The 26,123-nt window shown below is 32.0% G+C and overlaps 1 long non-coding RNA gene across 1 annotated transcript; it reads left to right on the top strand.

Annotated features, from left to right (window-relative positions):
- Positions 1-1,572: 1,572 nt before the first annotated feature.
- LOC125612855 lies at positions 1,573-25,184 on the top strand. The gene is made up of 3 exons (XR_007343329.1): positions 1,573-2,140; positions 16,554-16,701; positions 25,105-25,184. It is a non-coding gene; the product is annotated as an uncharacterized LOC125612855 (long non-coding RNA).
- Positions 25,185-26,123: the final 939 nt, after the last annotated feature.

Consider the following 26,123-nt stretch of genomic DNA (forward strand, 5'->3'; position numbering starts at 1 on the left):
AAAGTGTCAAGCGAATCTATTGTTATTGTTCATAAATCAGCATAAGTAGAATTAAAAATGTGACAACATGCTAAGTTAGACATCATGAAAAGCCTGTATAATCTTGAGAGCATGCCTTGACATTTAAAGTATATGTAACAACTCATTTTATAAGAAATAGCCTAGATCCCAAGAGAACAGCTCAGATGTATCTGAAAAACATCTGCAAAGCTGCTTTTTTTTTGCAAAATTTTGTTTACCAATAGCACACAGATCAAACTACTTAAAAAAGAAGATATGCTCAAAAAGCAGAAAAACAATCAAGATCAAATATCTTAATGATTATATGCTATCTTCAAAGGTCAGACATTAAGTCAAAAGCTTTCAATGAAAATCTAACTTTAGCTATTGATGTTTCTTTTTTTGCAAGTGTTTACAGCACAAAAGATGAAAGCCAGTGATCTGAACAATTTGTACGTATTAATATAGAAAGATGGTATAGCTTTTATATTTATACAAGTGTGTGGTTCCTTCACATAGAGTATTTAAGGATTTTAATTAATTCATTATAATTAAATAATGAATATGGTTGGCACTCTGAAATTTTTCATATGATTTATGTTTCACACACATAACATTTTCAAAAAAGACCATACACTGGCCATATTTTTCCTTTTTTCATGTGAGAAAACTTATGCACATAAAATTTAAATTATACATTCAACTAAGAAGAAGTAGATATAGAACTGATATTGAACTATATTTTATACAGTGTTCTTTCAATGAAACATATAGTAATAATGAAATTTATTTGTAAATTGGACCTGTAAGTTTCTCTTTATTATTAGTTTTTTGTTCTTCTAACAGAGAGAGATCTCCTAAAGAAATGCCTTAAAGCTATACCATCCTTCTATATTAATACATACAAATGTGCAGATCATTGGCTTTCATCTTTTGTGCTGTAAACATAGTCATATTCCAGATGGCAAGTTGTTTCTTCAACTGTTTAATCTAAAGTTTTCTTCTACTATCATTCATTGGAAAACAATTTCATCTTTAAAATGAAAGGAATAGTGTGTTTCAACTGTACATTTCTGCTGTACTCTCTCCTAAACTTATGTAAGCCCCAACAAGCTCCTTTTTTTCCTGTTTCATATTACTCTTCATTTGCATGAATGTGATTTTTATTTTGATACATTAAATTTAGAAAAAAATTTAAAATTTGTACAAGAAATTTCTGTTAACCCTTTATGCAAATCACAAATTGCTTACATTTTGCTGTTTCTTTAATTTCTTTCTTAAATACAGATGTGTCTTTTTTCCAGACAATTTAAAATAAGTTGAAGACTTTTATCCTCTTGTCTCAAATATTTTAATGTATGTCTCCTTAGAATAAGGGAACGTTTCATATTATCCTAGTGCATAATTAAATTTCATTAATTGCCCCCAAAATGTCTTTTATAGCTATTTTATTCTACTCCCAAAATCAAGGATGGTCCATTCATTGTGTTTGGTTGCCCTGACTCTTCAGAACATTTAGTCAGTCTGACTTTCTTGAAGTTGACATTTTTGAAGACTATATAAAGGCCAGGAATTGTGTAGATTGTATCTCAATTGTCTGATATTTCCTCATTATTACTTCCAGGGTATGCATTTTTGGCAGGAATAGTACAGAAATGATATAATGCCTTTTCAAAGCTTTCTATCAGGAGTTACTTGATGTCAGTTTGCCTTAATATTAGTAAGATGTGATCACTTCCTTTGTATTTTTTGGGTTTCTCCATTAAGTTTTCTCATTTGGGTTTGTGATTAATTAGTACTTCAGGGGAATATAATTACAAAATTTATAAAAATTCTATACTTCATTAAATTTCCATTGACTAGTTTTAGCATCTATTGATGATATCTTCATGTTTTCTTTTTTATTACTAGGTACTGTGCTGTAAATTTTTTACCTATACATTACTATAATTACTTATTTTCATGCTCAAATTATCCCATATTCAACCAGTGGGAACCTCATCAGTGTGGTTTGTACCCTTCATTCTTTTAATATTTTCTGTATAACAAAATGTTTTATTTTCATCCTTTTCTATTTCTCTCAGAGCACTGGATTCAGGCTTTTCTCCAAAGATCCCTGGTTTCTTGGAGTAGATAGAAGGTAATATTTACAAATCAGAGCCCGTCAGCACATGCAAATGTATTTCTGTCTCTTTCTATATGTACCAAAAAGTATAAGACCATTGTAATGCAATGGGCAACTGCAATCCAACATCACAGAGCACATTGCATTTTTTTTTTCCATATTAGCAGCTCTTTTCTCCAATAGCTAGAAAGAGGCCTGTTTTGGGTCATGCTCAATATATTATTAACTCTTCTGCTCAAATATCGAAAATAAAGGAAATGATTTTGTAACTGCTAAAAATGTCATTGTGGGAAAAAATCCATTAGAGTGTAATAATTTTCACACTTATTTTTGGAGTCAAAATTTATATAGTGTGGAATATATAAATTTTTTTTCAATGACTTTTGAAAAATATATGATATGGTGATTCTTGGTACATATATTAGTATACAGAACAATTACCTCACTCCAAAGTCCTTTCGTGTTTCTTCCCAGTGAATGGTCTCAATGCCTCCTCCACAGGCAACTATTATTATGATTATTTTGACCATATAGTCATTTTGCCTGTTATCAATCTTTCTCTAAACGGAACCATACATTACCTAATCTTTGAGTGCAGCTCTCTGGTTGTGGGTAGTGTATGACATTCATCTGGGCCATGATAAATATCAGTGGGGTGCTACCGTTTAATGCTTAATAACATTTCAATGTATAATCCTAACACTTGAATTTATTGCTTTCTCCTGATCATAGAAGTCTGTGTTGTTGTCAACAGTTTGGAGCTATTATGAATAAAGTCAGAATGAACATACCTGTGCAAGTCTTTCTGTGAACAGAAATATTTTATTTCTCTTGAACAAACATTTGCAAATTCCTAGATCTATGTATAACTTTCTAACAAACTGCCAAATCTTCTCCATGTTTCTCAAGTATTTTCACCTAGTTTGAGGTTTGTCTACTTATTTTCTTAATAGTCTATTCAAATGAACAAAGCGGTTAATTTCAATGAAATCAAAATTTCCATTTTTATTATCATCTATTGTTTTATTATTCATTAGTTCTTATCAGGTCAAATAAATCTTGTCTACCCAAAGTTGCCAAGTTGTTAAAATAATTTGTGTGTGGCGTGAGACAGAAGTTTATTTGTCTCCTCCATATGTATATGCATTTTTTCTAGCATAATTTATTAAAAATATTTTCCTTTATTTATTGAATTGATTCAGTGTTACTGTTGATAACCAATGTTTGAATACACTTTTGTCTTTTGTGACATTTAGTTATTTGACTTTCCTTGTTTGTTTATTTTTGTTAGATTTGTGTTAAATCTTAAATTTAAATCCTGAACCCAAACTTCTTCTTCAAGAGTTGTTTGTAAATACTAACCCCTTAATATTTCCATATGAATTTCCAGTTTATTTTATAATTTTCTATTAGATGAAACAAACAAACAAAAGAACTCATTACGATTATAAGTCAGGTTCATGTGAAATTACAGATCAATTTGAAGAAGTTGACATTTTGCCATCTTCAGCATTCTAGTCCATTAATTAATATTGATTAATATGGTATATCTTTCCATTTATCTTGGCTTTCTTAGCATTGTTTTATAGATTGTAATATAGGGAACTTTCCTATCAGCAGAATAATATTTTCTCTTTTGAGTGGTGAATACTGAAGATTGAACCTGGGGACACTTTACCACTAAGCAACATTCTCAGTCCTTTTAATTTTTATTTTTGAGACAAGGCCTCACTAAGTAACTAATGCTGGCTTTGAACTCAAGATCATTTTGCCCCAGCTCCTGAGTGGCTGGGATTACAGGTGTGCATCACTGAACCTGGCTAAAATCTTACGGTTTTAAAACTGCTGCAGACCTATTTTTAAATGTTTTCTCATTTTGGCCCCAAATCTGGAAAAACATATTGATTCATTTATGTAACTTACTTTGCTCCAAACTTTCAGAATTCACTTGTAATATTACATATTTTGTAGAGCTCTTGGGATTTTATATATCAGGATTATATATAAACAATCTTGCTTGTCAAGAGGGGCAATTATCAATGTTATTTGTCAAGAGGGACAGTTATCTTTCACTTCTCTCTTTACTACATTCAGTTTTTTTAAATTTTAATTTGTTATATATGACAACAGAATGCATTAAAATTCATTTTACATATATAGTCCATAATTTTTCATATCTCTGGTTGTACACAAAGTAGAGTCACACCATTTGATTCTACATACATATACTTAGGATAATGATGTCCATCTCATTCCATCATCTTCCTGCCCACATACCCCCTAACTTTCCCTCTTTTCCCTTTGCCCTATCTAAAGTTCATCTGATCCTCCCATGCCCCCCCAACCACATTATAAATTAGCACCCTTAAATCAGAGAAAACATGACATTTGTTTTTTGTTTGGGATAGGCTAACTTCACTTAGCATTATATTCTCCAACTCCATTAATTTATCTGCAAATGCCATGATTTTATTCTCTTTTAATGCTGAATAATATTCCATTCTGTATATATACCACATTTCCTTTATCCATTCATCTAGGTTGGTTCCACAGTTTAGCTATTGTGCTGCAATAAACATTGATGTGACTGTGTCCCTGTAGTATGATGTTTTTAAGTCTTTTGGGTTTAGTCCTAGGAGTTGGATAGCTGGGTCAAATGGTGATTCTATTTCCAATTTTCCAAGGAATGTCCATACTGCTTTCCATATTGGCTGCACCAATTTGCAGTTCCACCAGCGAAGTATGAGTGTGCCTTTTTCCCCATATCCTCACCAACACTTATTGTTGTTTGTGTTCTTAATAGCTGCCTTTCTGACTGAAGTGAGATGAAATCTTCTAGTAGTTTTGATTTGCATTTCTCTAATTGCTAGAGATATTGAATATTTTTTCACATATTTTGTATTTCTTTTTCTGAGAAGTGTCTGTTCAGGTTCTTGGCACATTTATTGACTGGATTATTTGTTTTTTTGGTGTTGAAATGTTTGAGTTCTTTATATATCCTAGAGATTAGTGCTCAATCTGCTTTGTGTGTGGTAAAAATTTGTTCCCCAAATGTAGGCTCTATTCACCTCACTGATTGTTTCTTTTGCTGAGAAGAAGCTTTTGAGTTTGAATCCCTCTCATTTATTGATTCTTGATTTTAATTCTTGCGCTATGTGTCTCTTATTAAGGAAGTCAGGACCTAAACTGACGTAATGGAGATTTGGGCCTACTTTTTCTTCTTTAATTCCTAGGTCCTTGATCCACTTTGAATTGAGTTTTGTGCACGGTGAGAGATAGGGATTTTATTTATTTATTTATTTATTTATTTATTTTTGCATATTCATTTCCAGTATTCCTGCACCATTTGTTGAAGGTACTATCTTTTCTCCAATGTATATTTTTTGCCACCTTTGTCTGTATAAGATAACTGTGATTATGTGGGTTAGTCTCTATGTCCTGTATTCTGTACCTTTGGTCTACAAGTCTATTTTGGTGCCAATACCATGCTGCTTTTGTTACTATTGCTCTGTAGTATAGTTTAAGGTCTGGTATAGTGATGCCACCTGCTTCACTCTTCTTGATAAAGATTGTTTTAGCTATTCTGGGTCTCTTATTTTTCCAGATGAATTTCATGACTTCCTATTCTACTTCTATGAAGAATGTCATTGGGATTTTGATTGGAATTGCATTAAATCCATATAGTGCTTTTGGTAGTATGATCATTTTGACAATATTAATTCTGTGTATCCAAGAACAAGGAGAATCTTTTCATCTTCTAAGGTCTTCTTTAATTACTTTCTTTAGAATTATGTAGTTTTCATTGTAGAGGACTTCTACCTCTTTTGTTGATTCCCAAGTATTTTATTTACCTTTTTTTGATGCTATTGTAAATGGGATAATTTTCCTTATTTTCCTCAAGTTTATATTCTGCTACTTTGCTGAATATACTTACTAGTTCTAGAACTTTTCTGGTGTAAGTTTTTGGGTATTCTAGGTACAGAATTATATCATAGGCAAATAGTGCTAATTTGAGTTCTTCTTTTCCTATCCATATCCATTGAATTTCTTTCCTCTGCCTAATTGCTCTGGCTAGTGTGTCAAAAACTATGTTAAATAGAAGTGGTGAAAGAGGGCATCTCTGTCTTGTTTCAGTTTTTAGAGGGAATGCTTTCAATTTTTCTTTATTTAGAATGACGTTGGCCTGGGGCTTAGCATAGATAGCTTTTATGATGTTGAGATATGTTCCTGTTATCCCTAATTTTTCTACTGTTTTGAACATAAGGGGTGCTGTATTTTGCTGAATGCCTTTTCTGCATCTATTGAGATGATAATATGGTTCTTATCTTTGAGTCTATTGATGTCATGAATTACATTTATTGATTTCTGTATGTTGAACCAAACTCGCATCCCTGGGATGAATCCCACTTTATTGTGGTGCGTGATCTTTTTCATAAGGTTTTGTATTTGATTTGCCAAAATTTTATTGAGAATTTTTACCTTTACGTTCATTACCGATATTTGGTCTGAAGTTTTCTTTTCTGATTTGTCTTTTCCTGGTTTTGGAATCAGGGTGATATTGGTCTCTTAAAATGAGTTTGGAAGTGCTCCCTGTTTGTCTATTTTACAAAATAATTTGAAAAGTATTGTTATTAGTTCTTCTTTAAGGTCTTGTAGAACTCAGGTGTGTATCCATCCAGTTCTGGGCTTTTCTTGGTTGGTAGGCTTCTTCTGATGGCATCTTTTATTTCATTTCTTGAAATTAATATGTTTAGGGTTTGGGGTATTGCTGAGCGGTAGAGCACTCACCTAGCCTGTTCAAGGCCCTGGGTTTGATCCTTAGCACCATGTAACAATAAATAAATAAAATAAAGGTAGTGTGCCCAACTACAACTAAAAAATAAATATATAAAAATGAATTCATCTGTTTAAATTATGTATATCATCCTGATTCAATTTGGGCAAATCATATGACTCTAGACATTTGTCAGTGCCTTTGATATTCTCAATTTTATTGGAGTAAAAGTTTTCAAAGTAATTTCTAATTATCTTCTGTATTTCTGTAGTGTCTATTGTGATATTTCCTGTTTCATAACTTATGTTAGTAATTTGAGGTTTTGTTTCTTTCTCTTTGTTAACGTAGCTAAGGGTTTCTCAATTTTATTTATTTTTTCGAAGAACCAACTTTTTGTTTTGTCAATTTTTAACTTTTTGTTGTTGTTGTTCTTTCAATTTCATTGGAGTAGCTTTTATTTTTTATTTTATCATTGATTTCTAATCTTATTACATTATAATCTGATAGAATGCAGGGTAGCATCTCTAGTTTTTTTTATTCAGTAAGAGTTTTTTTTTTTTATTCAGTAAGTTCGTGGTTTAATTTATGATCTATTTTATAGAAGGATCCATGTGTTGCTGAAAAGAAAGTATATTCATTCATTGAAGGATAAAATATTCTATATATGTCAGTTAAGTCTAAGTTATTGATTTTTATTATTGAATTCTATTGTTTCCTTGATCAGTTTTTGTTTGGAAGATCTATCCAAAGGTGAAAGAGGTGTGTTAAAGTCACCCCCAAATTATTATATTGTAGTCTACTTGACTCTTGAACTTGAAAAGAGTTTGTTTGATGAATGTAGATGCTCCATTGTTTGGGCCATATATATTTATAATTGCTATGTCTTGTTGATGTGTGATTCCCTTAAGCAGTATCCATATCCTTCTTTATCACTTTTGATTAACTTTGACTTGAAGTATACTTTATTTTATATGAGGTTGCAAACCCCTGCTTATTTCCGTAGTCCATGTAAGTGGTATAATTTTTCCCAACCTTTCATCTTCAGTCTATGGATGCCTTTTTTTATGAGATTAGGCTCTTGGAGGCACCATATTGTTGGGTCTTATTTTTTTTTCTAATCCAATCTGTTAACCTGTCTTTTTGATTGGTGAGTTTGGGCCATCAACATTTAGGGGTATTATTGAGAGATGATTTGTATTCCCAGCCATTTTTGTTTATTTTTGGTATTTAACCTGACTTCTTTTCTCCTTTGATTAGTTTTTCCTTTAGTATAATACTCCTCTGCTGATTTTCATTGTTGTTTTTTATTTCCTGAACATGGAATATTTTGTCGAGAATGTTCTCTAGTGCAAGCTTTCTAGTTGCAAATTCTTTTAACAATATTTAAAAATTTATTTATCATGAAAGGTTTTTATTTCATCATCAAATCTAAAGCTTAATTTTTCTGGATATAAAATTCTTGGTTGTTATTCATTTTCTCTCAGAGCTTGGTATATGTTGTTCCAGGATCTTCTTGCTTTGAGGGTCTGGGTTGAAAAATTTGCTGAGATATGCATTTGTCTCCCCTCTATGTGATCTGATTCCTCTCTCTTGTGGCCTTTAAGATTCTATCCTTCCTCTACTATCCCCCTTCATTTCTCCCCCTTGTATTATTTTTCCCTTTCCCCTCACTTCCTCTTGTATGTACTTTTGTATAACCCTGAGGGTCTCCTTCCATTTCCATGCAATTTCCCTTCTCTCTCCCTTTCCCTCCCACCTCTCATCCCTGTTTAATGTTAATCTTCTTCTCCTGCTCTTCGTCCCTACTCTGTTCTTAGTTACTCTCCTTATATCAAAGAAGACATTTGGCATTTGTTTTTTAGGGATTGGCTAGCTTCACTTAGCATAATCTGCTCCAATGCCATCCATTTCCCTGCAAATTCTATGATTTTGTCATTTTTTAATGCAGAGTAATACTCCATTGGCAATATGTAAATCAATGAATGTGTAACTGATGTGATTCTGCAATCTGTATATGGGGTAAAAATGGGAGTTCATAACCCACTTGAATCAAAGTGTGAAATATGATATATCAAGAACTATGTAATGTTTTGAACAACCAACAATAAAAAATTAAAAAAAAAAAAGATTCTATCCTTGTTCTGTATGCTAGGCATTTTCATTATAATGTGCCTTGGTGTAGATCTGTTGTGATTTTGTACATTTGGTGTCCTGTAAGCCTCTTATATTTGGTTTTCCAATTCATTCTTCATGTTTGGGAAATTTTCTGATATTATCTTATTGAAGAAACTGTGCATTCCTTTGGTTTGAAACTCTGTGCCTTCCTATATCCCAATAACTTTTAGATTTGGTCTTTTGATGCTATCCCATAATTCTTGGACATTCTGCTCATGGTTTCTTACCATCTGTACTGTGTGGTCAACTTAATTTTCCAGATTTTATACTTTGTCTTCATTATCTGATGCTCTGTCTTCCAAGTGATCTAGTCTGTTTGTGATGCTTTCTATTGAGTATTTTATTTGGTTTATTGTTTTCCTCATCTCCAGGATTTCTATTTTTTCCCCCCAGAATCTCCATCTCATTCTTGGAGTTATCTTTTGCTATCTGTATTTGCTCCCTTATCTCTTTGTTGTTGTGATGAATGAATGCCTGTATTTGTTTCCTTATCTGTTTATTTGTATCATCAATGGTTGCTTATATTTGCTCTCTTATCTCTTTTTTGGAATGATAAAGTAAAGTTTTGCCTGTATTTGCTCATTTAGGTCATTATTTAATACACAGATAATTTTATTTATGAACATTCTGAACTCCTTCTCTGAAATTTCATCAACTGTACTGTCCATGGGTTCTGTAATTGTAGTATCCTGGTTTGTTTGGGGCACTTTTCTCCATTTTTTTTTATGTTGTCTATGTGACTTTCATTTTTGCTGTGTGCATCTGAAGATTACAGTTTCTATCTTATAATCTTGTAGTATCTGTGCAGATTATTGGTAACTCACGTTGGTTTTGGACTAACAGACCCTGCCGGTGTTCCAGGATGGATGCTACTAACTCTAGGTGGTGGGGCAATAGCAGGGGGTAACTAGAGATACAAGTGGAATTGCTACAAGATGGATGCAACGTCTTTCAGAAATGGAGCTGAAAGGGTGGGCCTTATACTGGCTTTGGGATGCCTGCTCCAAGATGAAGTTTCTTCTAGGCCCTGTCTGTTGTCCCAAGGTAGAGGCTACTGATTGGGAAAAGCTATGGGGATGATGCAGTGCCCTAATATGGAAATGGGTTAGGCCAAGGGTCCCAGTTGAGGTGGGGTGGTTGGGACCCAGGTCTATGCTGGGCCTGGGCTTCTGCACAAATTGGTAGAGGAGGATCTGTGCTAGGCCTGAGTTCCAGTGGGTGTCTGTCTTTTTAGTTTTTTTGTTTGTTTGTTTGTTTGGTTGGTTTGGTTTTTTGCCATTTCTTATACTGACTTTGTACCAAGTAAAATTTTAAATAAAACTATTGAGAGTTTATCTCATTGCCATATTTAAATTTTTTGAAGGAAAACACAAAGTCCTTTCTCATCACTTATTTTGATATAGATTTTTAAAATACTATGTTCAGTTTTTTACTTGATGAGGTTTTAAAGGTCATAAATGTGCATTTAAATTTGTCTCTCTTTTAAAATCATAAGTAAAAATTGTTATATATTTGTGCTCTTTTTATGTTAACTTAACAATTGATTGGTTTTTAAGAATTATAATTTCTTACATTCCATGGGCTAACAGCAATTGGACATACTGTACTATATTTTATTACATATTGCGTAATTTAATTTGTCTACATTTTCAAAGCTTTTTACCTTATGATATATTTACAATTTTTTTGGTGGAGTCTATACCATATTTTCATTATGAGGTTATGCTAGTATCATAAAACACGGTAGAGTATGTAGCCACTTGCTCTATATTCTAATAAGATTTAGGTAAATTTGGAGGTTTTTTGTCCCTTTTATGTTTGATGTATTCATCAGTGAAAATATCTATGCCTAGTTTAAATTTGGGAAGTTTCTAATTCACTTGAGAATTAAGAAAAATAAGTGTTTCTGGCATCAAGTTGGTACTAGCTTATTTTATTTGTCTTTATTGTATCTTTTTTTTCTTTTTTTAAATTTTTTTATTTATTATTAGTTGTTCAAAACATTACAAAGCTCTTGACATCATATTTCATACGTTTGATTCAAGCGGATTATGAACTCCCATTTTTACCCCTTATACATATTGCAGATTCACATCGGTTCCACATCCACTTTTTTACATACTGCCATACTAGTGTCGGTTGTATTCTGCTGCCCTTCCTATCCTCTACTATCCCCCCTCCCCTCCCCTCCCCTCTTCTCTCTCTACCCCATCTACTGTAATTCATTTCTCTCTCTCTTTTTTTCCCCTTTCCCCTCACTTCCTCTTATATTTAATTTTGTAAAACAAAGAAACTACTAGAACTAATAAATGAATTAAGCAAAGTGGCAGGATATAAAATCAACACGCATAAATCAAAGGCATTTCTGTATATCAGCGACAAATCTTCTGAACTGGAAATGAGGAAAACCACCCCATTCACAATATCTTTTAAAAAAAATAAAATACTTGGGAATCGACCTAACAAAAGAGGTGAAAGATTTATACAATGAAAACTACAGAACCCTAAAGAGAGAAATAGAAGAAGATTTTAGAAGATGGAAACATATACCCTATTCATGGATAGGCAGAACTAACATCATCAAAATGGTGATATTACCAAAAGTTCTCTATAGTTTTAATGCAATGCCAATCAAAATCCCAATGGCATTTCTTGTAGAAGTAGATAAAGTAATCATGAAATTCATATGGAAAAATAAAAGACCCAGAATAGCAAAAGCAACTCTAAGCAGGAAGTATGAATCAGGAGGCATAGCGATACCAGATTTCAAACTATACTACACAGCAATAGTAACAAAAACAGCATGGTACTGGTACCAAAACAGGCGGGTGGACCAATGGTACAGAATAGAGGACACAGAGACTAATCCACAAAGTTACAACTATCTTATATTTGATAAAGGGGCTAAAAGCATGCAATGGAGGAAGGATAGCATCTTCAACAAATGGTGCTGGGAAAACTGGAAATCCATATGCAACAAAATGAAACTGAATCCCTTTCTCTCGCCATGCACAAAAGTTAACTCAAAATGGATCAAGGAGCTTGATATCAAATCAGAGACTCTGCGTCTGATAGAAGAAAAAGTTGGCTCCGATCTACATATTGTGGGGTCGGGCTCCAAATTCCTTAATAGGACACCCATAGCACAAGAGTTAATAACAAGAATCAACAAATGGGACTTACTTAAACTAAAAAGTTTTTTCTCAGCAAGAGAAACAATAAGAGAGGTAAATAGGGAGCCTACATCATGGGAACAAATTCTTACTCCTCACACTTCAGATAGAGCCCTAATATCCAGAGTATACAAAGGACTCAAAAAATTAAACAATAAGATAACAAATAACCAAATTAACAAATGGGCCAAGGACCTGAACAGACACTTCTCAGAGGAGACATACAATCAATCAACAAGTACATGAAAAAATGCTCACCATCTTTAGCAGTCAGAGAAATGCAAATCAAAACCACCCTAAGATACCATCTCACTCCAGTAAGATTGGCAGCCATTATGAAGTCAAACAACAACAAGTGCTGGCAAGGATGTGGGGAAAAGGGTACACTTGTACATTGCTGGTGGGATTGCAAATTGGTGTGGCCAATTTGGAAAGCAGTATGGAGATTCCTGGGAAAGCTGGGAATGGAACCACCATTTGACCCAGCTATTGCGCTTCTCGGACTATTCCCTGAAGACCTTAAAATAGCGTACTATAGGGATACTGCTACATCGATGTTCATAGCAGCACAATTCACAATAGCTAGACTGTGGAACCAACCTAGATGCCCTTCAATAGATGAATGGGTAAAAAAATGTGTCTTTATTGTATCTTAAGTGTGATATAACTTTAGTAATTTGGATGTTGTGTAAATATGAATGTTCCTTGAACCTGTGAAACACTTGTTTGTTTTTCCCAACTCTTTATTAACAACACTAAATACCTGAAGATTTCATTATCTTGTACTAATTCTTAGTAAATCTTAATTGTGTTATGTGTAAAGGTGGGGTGGGATGCTCCTTGGTATGGGCACAGTTTTATCTTTATTCATATTTCATTCATGAAAGTTATTAAGATATGAAATTTATGCTTTTAAGATTTTATAATAAAAATAAGTTCATGCACTTATTTTAACAACAACCAGTTTTCCTGAAACTGTGAAGATTTAAAACGTTTCTAACTAAAACTTTCTGTAAATTAATGAGCAATTTTTTAGAAAGTGCTAAATTTAATATACCCTTACTTCTCAACCTCATCTCATATAGTATAATTTATAAGGCAAATATAATATACAGATTAGCTTACTTTTAAAAAGTGTCATATTTTGTAATTTCGTATAGTAAGATAGTTCCTTTCAAACCAATATAAAAATTCTGAACAAGTGTGAACACATTCAAAACACACAACTTTTTTTTTTTAAATAATTTCAAGTGAAACAATTGACTGGGAATTAAACTTGTCATTTTATTGGTTTCTGTAATAAAAGAAAATAATATACTTATCTTACTTGTGAATCAATGTCAAGGAGGATCTGTGCTAGATAGTTTTACTATATAGAAGAATCAAAACATGTAAACATAGATGTTACGTGCAACAGGTGACATAAACAACAGTTTTATATGGTATGGACTGGTTTTCTTAAGGGTACCAATTAAAAAATAGTTGACCTTTTGACAATTTGGTATATATAATTAAAATATGTTTTTTTTTTCTGAAGATGCATAATATATAAATATATGTTGCATTTTTATTTCAGAATATATCAGAATTTTTCATGTATTATATTAATCTTATCTCCACAAGTGGATTATTCACTGTTTTCAGGGTATTTACTAGAGCTGATTAAACATATGCAACTTGGAAATATTTAAACAAGATGGATTCAAATAATAGAGAAGTATAAAATTATTTGTCTGTTTATTAATAGATACAAATTTCTTATATGACCCAATAAAATCTGTTGGAAAAATTACTTTTTACTTGAATTTCAGAAAATTACTTTCTTCCTTCAAAAACCAGTCCTTTTTTTCCTGAAGAACTAATTCAGTATGTATAACCTTCAAAGAGGCTTTTTACCCAATTTTAAGTGTAAACAATCTATACTTTCTTTGAAGACAGATGAATGATCCAGTCCATTTAAAATGTCTTGAAGGAGGCACTTAAGTCCTTAAAATGTTTTATTCAAGTTTTTTGAGGTATCATTAATTATAAGGATTGGAATTATTTTCTTGATTCTCCCATGAGAATATTCTTACTTATTCATCATTCACTTGAAATGATTTTGACTTTTCTGAAACAATCAAACAATTTTCTCTTTGCATGCAGTGTGTTTGAATCACATTGAATGACATTCCCAGAAGCCAAATATATATCAAATTCCATTGTTTTATTTTATTTTGAGATATTGAAACAAAACTCACTCTGCTGTTTTCAACAGTGTCATTTTCAGATATGAGCAAAGTAACAAACAGTAGGGCCTTGGCATCTTGGTCTATATTGCTATCACTATTTCTGTATTTGGTTTTAATTTTTCAAGGAAGATAAAACAAATTGACAAGACAGAGAGATAGTGAATAAAAATAAAATATAACTCAAAACTGAGTTTTTTTTCAAGAATTGTTTATGCAAAAAAATCTGTTAAAAACTTATTTATATACACAAGTAAATTGAATGGATTATGCTCTCAGCAGATAGCCTAATATGACTGGTAGCCTCCCCCCACTCCCTCACCCCCAGAATAACGTAAAAGACCTTGTTTTTATGAAGTAACATAAGATTATGGCCCAATGATAATGCCAACGGATTTTTAAAAGAAAATATAGTATTGAATTTTTAGATAAATGCAGAGAAAACCACAACTCTAGTTTAATTGGTCTTGATACATAATCATGTGATGGTAACTACCATATTGAAATAGCATTTTGTCACTTCTGGTTAAGTATGAGCATGAAACTGTGCCATGATAATTACTTTTAATAAATTACTGACATCATTAAAGTGTATTGAATGCACAATTTTGAGCCTACCCCAGTTTATCTACCTTTATGTTACAGAAGCCATAATTTTCTCTTTTACTTCGGGATGCTTTCTCTACTGTGGAACCTTAAATCTTCCCCATCTCATAAATACGTGAACATAAACCTGTGATTTATTGCAATTTAGCTTCTGTTTCCGTGGAGGAGGTTTACTGTGCTGAGAAAACTCATTAATCTCATTCACAGCTCGTAGTATAAACATAACCTTTACAATATATAACCAAACAAATTATGTGTTTGTGTGATTTACTGTTTCTCTTTTGGAAAGAGAACAAATTGTTGTGTTTCTTTCTGCTTTGGGTTTTAATATTCATTGATAAATTTTCACTATTAATATAACCAGGTATAAAACATATTGTTTTTCACTTTGACACCATGCTTTACCTTTAGTTATTATAAAAAGAAATATCGAAGTGTGATTTGACATAAAACTAACTTCAAAACAAAACTATCTTCTATTGTGTGTGTGATAAAATTGACTTGTGACACTGAATCTAATCATGAGATCAATTTTAAATCTGCACATGGATATCTTAACTCCCATTTTATATTCACTTAGTACAGAATGTCTTTAAAAGAAATAGGTTTAAAATCATCAAGCCATGTTAATTTGTGCAAAATACTTTCTTTATTTTGCATTCTATTTTGCTGTGTCATTCTTGATTCTCCTGAGATCTATCAATTGAGTTTTTAAAGGTGTAATCATGCTAATATAAAAAAAAGTTTTGCTGCCAGGTGAAAGCTTTGTTCAAAATGATTTCTCATTTGTTTCATTTATCTTTGCAATCTCCTGAATTTTTTATTCTGCATAATGCCCTCTCCTTGCAAATGTTTTGATTTTAAAAGATAATTTTCAATTTTATAAGTAGAACTGGGCTCTTTCAATCATGGAAGAATTTTAGCAAAATATATTGGTTTACAAAATAATAATTTCAACAATAAGTGAGATAGTATACTCCTCTTTCGAGTTCATAATGTTTAGTATGAACATTATGTTTCTATGTAAGATTTCAGCAATATTTTTTTAAATTTTCCAATTATTAACTCTCTATCAATTAAAGATCTGCTGTTTTAAACAGTTTTTGCTTGAAATTTAATAATTGTCCAATTAAAATCCATTTTTTTTCATTTCTCTATATAGAATAATCTGAGAGATATTTATGAAAGGTCTTTGACATGGAATTTAAAGAGAAGTACTACTTACAAGAAACTTAGTATGGCTTTAAAATGCATCTTCTATTAATCAAGAACATGCAAAAAGGAAATTTTCGTGCTGTTTTTCCTTCTTCTTACTGGTAGTTGGAAGTCCATTCCTCCACTGTCATTCAACCTGTTCTCACTGAGCTTGCCAGCAAGGCGGTAGAGGGCACTATGAGAATGTGACAGCAAAGATATTGAGCTTCTAGCATTGTGCTATAAAATTCAGCAAAGAGTCTGTTTTTCAATCCTAGGTTATCCTTGATTTACTGATCCTTGAATTGAGAATGATCTGTCATAATCTGATGCTTACCAATGGAATATTGGGTGTTCACTTGGCTCAAATCTCAGTCTCTTGGCCGTTGGTTGAAACCTCTTCTCTGAACCAAACATGGACATTAGGTCAGTGCAAATTAGCATATGGCTTAATTTCTACTCTCTGAGGGCTCTACCCGTAATGTTCTGACAAACTGTGATTTCTTCCATCTGCCCATTTTTCTTGCCTCTCTGATCCTTGTATGGATAGAGCATATGGGATATCATAATAATTAATTTACCAAGGCTCTTACTCTGTCTTCCAACAACAAATTACTTTTACAAATAAAAATCTCAAAATTCAACATACAACTACAATTTTTCCTATTTCCCAAGTATCCTGCTTATTGTATTATGACAATGGCAATTTCTGAGTGGGATTTAAGCTAACAAAAGCACCAAGTTTGTCTCAAATAATATCATCAATGGTTGGATGTCTAACTTCTTAGTTGTTTTTTACACTGTACTTGTAAACCAAGGAATAGAAGAAGGAGGTGGGCAAAAATGTCTCCTGACTTACCTAATTACATGATTCAATTCAGTTCTATGAGCTTTGTACTTCCGGGAAAAATTGTCCCAAATTCTGATAACAGGTTTACTGCCAGTCCTGTTGTTCTGCATTAAGCAATTTCTTGGATGCTTTTGACTTTCCATGAATACTTAGTAGAAAATTGGAAAATATTACACCAGTAGCTGTTCAGCACATTGTATTAAATATCAAAGCAACTCCTTAGAGACACTTGCTCTTATTCTTCCCTGTACAAGATTAATCTGAATACAAACATTACAATTTATACTTGTTTAAAAAATATTATTTACATCTTTGATATTTCCCCTATTCACTGTGAATAAAAAACGCTCAGAATTGAGGCCACTTTTACCTCTGAATATTATATAACATATATTTAAATGCTCATAATAGATAAGAGAATGATAAAAAATTGCAAACTATTATACATAAATGTACTTACATCTTACTTTGCTTATATATTTCCAAATTACTACTATTTCAGGAAAGTATGTTGAAATATGGAGTTTATGAATTCCATGTTCCATTATCTTTAATGTCCTTATATTTGTAAATAAAGCCTGATAGGTAAATAAAAAGTGAAACCAACTTGTACAAATCTTTATCAGTTATTCTAGATTATAAAAGATACATAAAAAGAGTTGTTCAGCTCTTGGAACCAAGAACCTTTAGTTATGCACAGTTAGAGATAAGATCTTTTGAGAATTCTCACAAAAGCTAGATGATATACATTGCTATTTTCTTTTGCAGTCGTTTCATAAGATAAGTATATGAAATTATTAGCTATCTAAAATTAATGAATCAGTGTTAAAAGATACACAGAGAAGGAACAAGAAGGCACAAGATTGATTCATAAATGGGTTTTGTTTTCAAGCTAAAAGATCAACACATCATTTGATCTGAAATGAAGGGTTGCTTTACAATAAAGCAGATAAAGTAGTACTGTATAATTTTTATATGTGCCCCTCCTTATGACTCTCCATCTGCAACAGTTCTTTAACTCCCACACCCTGAAATCTCTTTGCAGACATTCCTATAGTGATAGATAAGAATAGCTGAGATCATTCCTGTTCTTAGAGCTACTTTTCAGAAATTGTACAAAGATCAGTGTAAGTCCTATGTACTATGATAAGTAATCATCTAAAACACATCCTGGTATATGGACTTTCATATTCAAATGTTCTGCTACCTGTCAATTTCATTAGATCATCATCTTTATTGGAATTATTTTTTTTAATGGACACAATACCTTTATTTTTATTTATATTTATGTGGTGCTAAGGATCGAACCCAGTGCCTCACATGTGCCAGGCTAGTGCTCTACCATGGAGCCACAACCTCAACCCCTTTTCTTTTTTTTTTTTATAAAACTGATATTATTTTTGAAAACATTAAACTTTTGGAAGCAACATTAAATAAACTTTATTTTCTGTTTAAAACAAGTAAAGAAAAATAGGATGTTTTAAGTGCTTATCATGCACTGGACATTGTAATGATACTTTTAATGCATCATCTCATCTAATCCTCAAGATAATTATGTTTAGTCAGTCTTATCAGCACTTTATATCTTGGAAGTGAGGCTTAAATAGCTTAAAACTGCTGAGTTTCAAAACGCAAACCTTTTGAGAATATAATTTGTGGTCTTCCTAATGTGTCTAGCTCCTATGCACCATTGCTGTCCTCTTTCCTGATGTTCAGGCCATTGTTGTATATGATGAAGAAATAGGTTTGAATGAAGTTATCCCATTAAAGATCACTAGTTGCATACTTCAGCACAGTGTGGAGAAACCTGTTATGTATAATGATTATGTTTATAATTTTTTCTGATCTTTCCTCCATATTGGACTATTTACCTGGATTTATAACGATTTAATGTGCATGCTAAAATCAGATTCTGGACTTAGTACTGCATTAAGACTCCAGAACCATTTTAAAGATGAGCTGGAGTAAGCAAAAAATAATTTTCAAGAAGAATTTGTCATAGCCTGGGTATAGTGCCTTAGAATATGGTCTAAGAAGTTGTGGTGGTCATTTTTTTTTTCAGATAAACTATTTTCATTTGGAGATTTCATGAGAAATTTCCCATTGAATCAGCATAAGGAGTTGTTTATTTCAACTGAGAAATAGTTTTAGTTTTTAATTTTTAAAATGTTTTTATTTTGTAAATTGATATCATGTTTCCTTCTTTTTACTAGTTTCTAGAAATTTGATAAGCAAACTGTGTTTCCCTGCAGTTAGTATTGAAGATATTATAGTTTGGCTTTACTTCACTTCTTTTTTGCTCAATGTTCATGATTTGTTATACCTTCATTTTAATTTAATTAAAACATTAGTAAAATGCTCAATAAAGTCTTATGCAACAAATGGCATAAAATCTTTGTAAACATATAAATAAATTCAATTCTTCAGTGTTAACAGCATAATGTATCTTGTGCCATTTGAAACTTTAGAGACTCATTCCCAAAGACCTAGTTTTGGATGCTTATTCTAAGCTATCATTGTCATTCACCTAGATTTTTATAGCATTCTCCAAATTGATCTCTCTGGTGAAACTCATGTCTCATACATATTGCTGTATCTCCACAGAACATCCAAAGTGATATTTTGAATAATCAACATTGTCCTCCATAGACTAGAATATTTCCATGAACTTACAATGTTGTTAAAATAAAATCCCTTGGGCTGGAATTGTGGCTCAGTGGTAGAGTGCTCGCCTGGCACAGGCAGGACCCTGTTCAATCCTCAGCACCACATAAAAAAATAAAGGCATTGTGTTGTGTCCATCTACAAAAAAGATTCTCTCTCTCTCTCTCTCTCTCTCTCTCTCTCTCTCCTTTAAAATAAAATAAAATAAATTTCCCAATTCTTTAACCTGTATTAAGAGATTTTTTTGTCAAATACATTCACCTTATATGTCCAACAGTATCCAGGACCACTCACAATCTGCTGTATTTACATTGACCTACACTTCAGAGCCCTTTATGCATATTCTCTTCATCAAGCCACTAACTCAAACTGTTTCTCTGAGCAATAGGGCCTCAGCAAAATGGCTCCTTGTAAGATGTATCAGTCAGTATAGACCATTCACTCTTAACTCTGTCCCCCTGAGATAAAAGTACAATTTTACTTTTAATTACAACACTTTTCAAAATTTATAATTATATATTTGTTTATTGTACTTTCTATAAAGTGTAAGTTTTCTGAAAGAAAAAATGTTATCTAAATGTTTACCACTTTAAATAGTAAATGGTATCTGTTATTTGCTTAGCTTTTATAATTAAAGTATAAATTTGAGTATTTTCAAGTACATTCTCCTAAAACACATTGTGTTTCACTACCAGTTTACAACTGAGACATCTCTACTTGATTATTTACTTAATATTAAAATTCAGCGTGTGGAGGCTTTAGCAACATTTAGTGAAATCCATTAAAAACTAAACATTTCACTGTGAAGTCTAAATACTTATGAGGTATTTTTTTATTCAATACAACTTGAAATGTGCATTTTGTATTTAGAGAGGTTTGATTATTTGTTAATGAATATCTCATCATAATACCTAGTATATAACTTTTATGTTGCATTTGATAATAAGATATAGATATTGTAACAGAAGTAAATGGGATATGATGGAAAATAGATATTATGATAATCATTAGAATGGAAATTCCCTGCTTCTGTTAAATCTTCAAGAATAGTAGAGATGAGCTGTTATTGAATAGCTTGCTTATTGCAATGACATCTACTTCTATATATCAAATAATTGCAAACAATGTTTTGCTACTCACATGACACATTTTTCCCTTCTTCTACATCCTGTGTCCTGTGTTTATATATTGTTGTTGAACATCCTGGTTTTAGTTTTGCATCACTGCTTTCTCTTTAAGAACAAGTGATCTCCAAATTGCTTTCCTTTGTTTCTTAGCTACATACTTGTTGCCTGTTCCATACCCACTTTTTACTCTCATTTGATTATGCTGGCTTCTTAAGCAGAATACCTGCTGAGAGGTTATCTGCTTTTGAAAAGACCCAATTGTCTTTAGAGCAAAATGAAATATAGGCACAGAAGCCCAATTATTATTAACTGTTAGCATAATTGTAATTATGAGTAAAATGTTTCATTATAGTACATCTGTTGAATTTTTAAACGAATCTCTGTGTTATATTAATAAGCAGCTAGGAACTGCTGACTTGGCACCCTTTTGGATCACATTTGTGACAACAAAAGAGGTTATGAAAATGAATTTGCCATCGGAGCCCCACTGAGTTAGTTACTAGGATTCACAAGTTTATTGTGGTAATAAAGCAACATGAGACGGTAATGCTAGGGACTCAGATATACAAGGGATGTTCAAGCTGCTCTCACATTATGGAGAAGATCTGTGCTGGGGGTCGTATATAATTTAGTAGAGCAGCTGTCTCGGTGCTAAAGAAAATCAGAAATTCTTCTCCATCTTTTCCCTTCTTGGCTTGTTTGTCCCATGTGCTGTTCTCCTGATTCAGAATTTTTGAATTGTTTAAATTATACAGGGAAGGTATGCTTATTATAGTCTGTGGGTTGCAGACTCACCTGTTTTATGGAAAGCCACAGAGAAATGGCAGAGATCTGATCTTCAAACACAATGGGGGTCGTGCCTTTTTTTTTCTCTTTGTGATTTCCACATGAAGCAGCAGGGATCAAACACAAGAAACCATAGAGATGAAGGTCAACTGACGTGGAAGGAAACAAACTCTTGAAATCTATAAATCAGGATTATCTCTCTGGCATATGCAAACAAGTAAGCATGGGTTTTGTATTGAAGCATGAATAGCAAAATCCCTGCCAAATATATAATATGTGCTTGAAAATTCTTGTTTAAAACATTCTTAATTACCATTAACATTGTCTTTTTGTCTAGACCAAATTTATAGGAAGCTTGCAATAAAACTTGCTCCCTTTCATCTAGATTTTATGATTAATCAATTAAAATTTTTGTCTGAAAACATTATGATCAAACTGGATTCACTTGAGCCCTGGAAAAATTTTCTTTGCACATGCAAAACAAATTATTTGTGTCTATAGATAGCTTTAATTCTTTTTCTATTGCTGTGTGAAAATTACTATGAATTTACCAGCTTAAAACAATACACACTGCTTTTTTTTTTTTTTTTTTAATCTTTACAAACCTGTGGGTTAGAAGTCTGGATACAGTGTGTCTGTACTCAATGTGTCAATGCCTGCAATTCAAGACGTTGGCTTGGTTGTGTTTTGTCTTGAGGATCTAGGGAAGAATCTGTTTCCAAGCTCATTCAGGTTGTTGATAAAATTCAGTTCCTTGCAGCTGTGGCGCTAGTATCCCTATTTTCTTTTAGCCTGTCAGTTGTGGGTCCCCCTTCACTTCTAAAGGCTGCCCATGTTCTTTGCCAATTTTCCCCATCATTTTTAAAGCCAGAAGAAGATAAATTTCCTTGCATGGAATTCCTTTCACAATTCAAATCTCTCTGATTTTCTTTGAATCTAATTTCTAGGCCTATAATTAAAGGGTCTTAATTCCTACCCATAAAATCTTATTGAAGGCTCAAATGATTTACTATATCAATCACATATGTAAAATCCTTTTAGGACAGCACTTAGATCAGTGTTGTATTAAATAACAAGAAGAAGGTATGTGTAGACTAGAAGTTAGAATATCAGGATATTAAGGGTCATTGTAAAATCCTGCCTATCATTCAGCCCTTCATACAAACATATGTTCAATCTATCAAGTAGTTGCAGTAGAACTTGATTAGAATTATAGCATTGGATAGTGACTTTTTGAAATATAGCACCAAAAATCAACATTCTTACTTTGCAGAATATATATTTACTTAATTAAAAAAAAAAACCTGTAAATGGATTGAAGAAGGATGAGTGGAGCAGAGGGAAGGGAGTATGGGATGAGGGAGAAGTGCTGGGTCTGAATTGGAGAAGGTTGGGTTCCATGCTTTTGTGATTATGTCAAGGTGTATCCTGGTATTGGAATACTAAGAAGAATATAAAATAAAACAAAATAAGAGTGATTCACCAACTTAATTATATGTTCAGTTCATCGTTCATTCATACAAGAAATATTTATTGTATCTCTGATATGTGCAACAGCTAAGGATAAAAAAGTATACACAGATCTTTCCTCTCAGAGAACTTGTAGATACATAATTAGAAACAGAAGATGCAGCTACATACAAGAACCACTGTATTCTTGAGCAGCTCAATATCTTCTGATAAACATGAAAAGAATAAATATTGTATTATTACAAAATATAATTATTTAGTTTTAACTGTGGTGTTATAAGACCAAAATATAAGACTCATTAAGATATGTATCTAGTGTGCATACCCACGTTTATAGTAGCACAATTCACAGCAGCCAGACTATAGCATCAACCCAGGTACTGATCAATGGCTAAAGAAATTGTGGTATATATACACTATGGAATTTAATTCAGCTATAAAGAAAAATGAAGTATGTCATTTGCAGGAAAATGGATGGAACTAGAGATAATTATGTTAAGTGTAATAAGTCAAACTAAGAAGGTGAAGGGGTAGAACTTTTCTCTCATATGAGGAAACTAGAGAGGAAAACAGAATAAAAAAAGGAGGTGATCCCATGATAATCAAAGTGAGATCAGTAGAAGAAAAGGAACAAAGGGTGGGAGGTTGGGAGAGAGGGGGGAAATGCTGGGGAAAGATACTGGTCAAATTATTTTGTTATATTGTATAGATGTACAAATATATAACAACAAATCCCACCACTATATACAACTATAATACATCAATAAAAATGTAGAATAAAAAATTAAAAAGACATGTATCGGGGATGCAGCCAAGAAAAGAAGGGTTAGAGAGGACTTCCCCGAGATAGACCCGTGTAAATTCTGATTTGAAGAGGAGGAAACTAACACAATGAATACAGGCAGGAAGAGTGCTGATGGGAGAAGCTTAGCTCTTTTTTTCACTCATGAAAAATATTAATATACTTTTTATTTTGTAATAATACCCTAGAAAATGGACATAGAGAATTTTCTATACACCAAAATCTGCAAATATTTTTTAGAGTTAAATGCACAATTGTTTTAAGGGATCATGGGAATTAACTTTTAAGAAATTATTACATTTTGCCTTGAAGTATACAAATAATGTTTTCTTCCTAACGTGTAATACATTTAGAATTGTACTTACAGCACACAGACACACATACACATACACACACACACAATGCTTAATAGATGTCTGGCACATTTACAAATAGCAGCTCATTTAATCCTCATCATAATGCTATTAGATTGCTACAATAATTATCTCCATTTTACACTTGAAGAAATCTGAAGCGCAAATAGGTTAAACATGAAGATCACAGAGTGACACAGAGTGAGAGAGACAGAAACTAATGTAGAGTTTTGGCTCTCAGATGTGTGATATTTTCCCTTATCCTCTACTGCCCAGTGCCAAAATACTTGCAATTTCTAGGATCCAGCCTAGAGTACAATATGATGTAATGGTTTTATTCTCCTTCTCCTTCTCCTTTATATTTGAATCCCATTGATTCATGCTACTCTACCTTTTCTTGCATGGTAACTGTTCATCTTTGAAAATACATCAGACCTAAAAACATTCTGCTTTCTTCATAATCAACTTTGATCAAACTGATATTTTTGGAAAGTTCTAAGAAATTGAAAGGGCACATATTCTTTTTAAATGCTTATCTATGATAAATATTTTATTTTTAATATGAATTAAAATAAACCTCTAAAACCTGTGAAAATATAATGATATTGATTGAAATTATTACACAGAATTATTATATTAAATTTGTGTATTTCTTTTACTTTATTCTAAAAAAACTATATATTAAAAGGTCATGGTTGTTTATAAAATCAAAGGTGATCAGTGTTTCCTTTCCACTATTCCCTCCCCCTCTTAATATTATTCTCTTTCTTTCCATAGGTCAGTTACCATAAAACCATATATAACTGATAATTTGGGAAATCAGGTAAGAAAAAGCAATAAAGTTTTATAGTTGGAAACAAAAAGCATCCTGTCTTCTTTTATAGACAAAATATTTGTGTACATAAATATTTCTAAGACATCTGCTGAAATATATGACCTAGGATTAAGTGAATTTAGAAAAAGTTAAATAATTCAAGTTTTTGAAAGTCCTAAAAATTAACTGAATATCTACATAGTAGCAAAAGATAATTAAAAATTAAGCTAAAAAGCAATTTAAAAGGCATTGACTCATAGAATGTTTTAAATTTAAAATATATGCAATAAATGAATAGTGAAATTTTAAAAATCTGAAATAAGTTTTAGAGAGAGAAGGGGGAGGGTGAGAGTTCTACTCTACACATTCATTGCAATAGCTATAATTAAGAAAGATGAGAATACAAGTGTTTGTAAGAATGTTATATGATTGGAACTCTAATACATTGCTTGTATGAATACCATATTGTAAAACACTGGGGGGAGTAATTAGGCAGTTTCTTACAAAGTTAAACATAATCAGTATATGATCTAATGAATGTATTATATACATTTTCCCAGGAAAAGTATAAACATACCTTCTGAAAAAAACAAAACAAAATACTGAGAATGATTCTTTAAAACAGATTTGTTCATAATAGATAACTGGAAAAATAATAAAAAAGCATATCATAAAGTGAATTCATAAACAAATTGTGGTATATTTATAGAAGGAAGTATTAATCATCAATAAATTTAATGAACCATGTATAAACATTATAGATAAAAGTCAAAATATTATCCTGAAAATGAGAAGCTAGATACCAATGTACAGATGCCATATAATTACATTTATGTGAAATATTATGATAAGTGAAATATGCTTCAATGGGCAAAATATCTAACTTTATATGAAATTCTATGATAAATAATATATTAATGGTTGAGAGGTTTTAGTAGGAAAGGATAAAAGATGAAAAAAAAACATTTTTGATTGGAGTGGC

The sequence above is a fragment of the Marmota marmota genome, unplaced genomic scaffold, assembly GCF_001458135.2.
Source record: "Marmota marmota marmota unplaced genomic scaffold, marMar, whole genome shotgun sequence".
Taxonomy (NCBI): domain Eukaryota; kingdom Metazoa; phylum Chordata; class Mammalia; order Rodentia; family Sciuridae; genus Marmota; species Marmota marmota.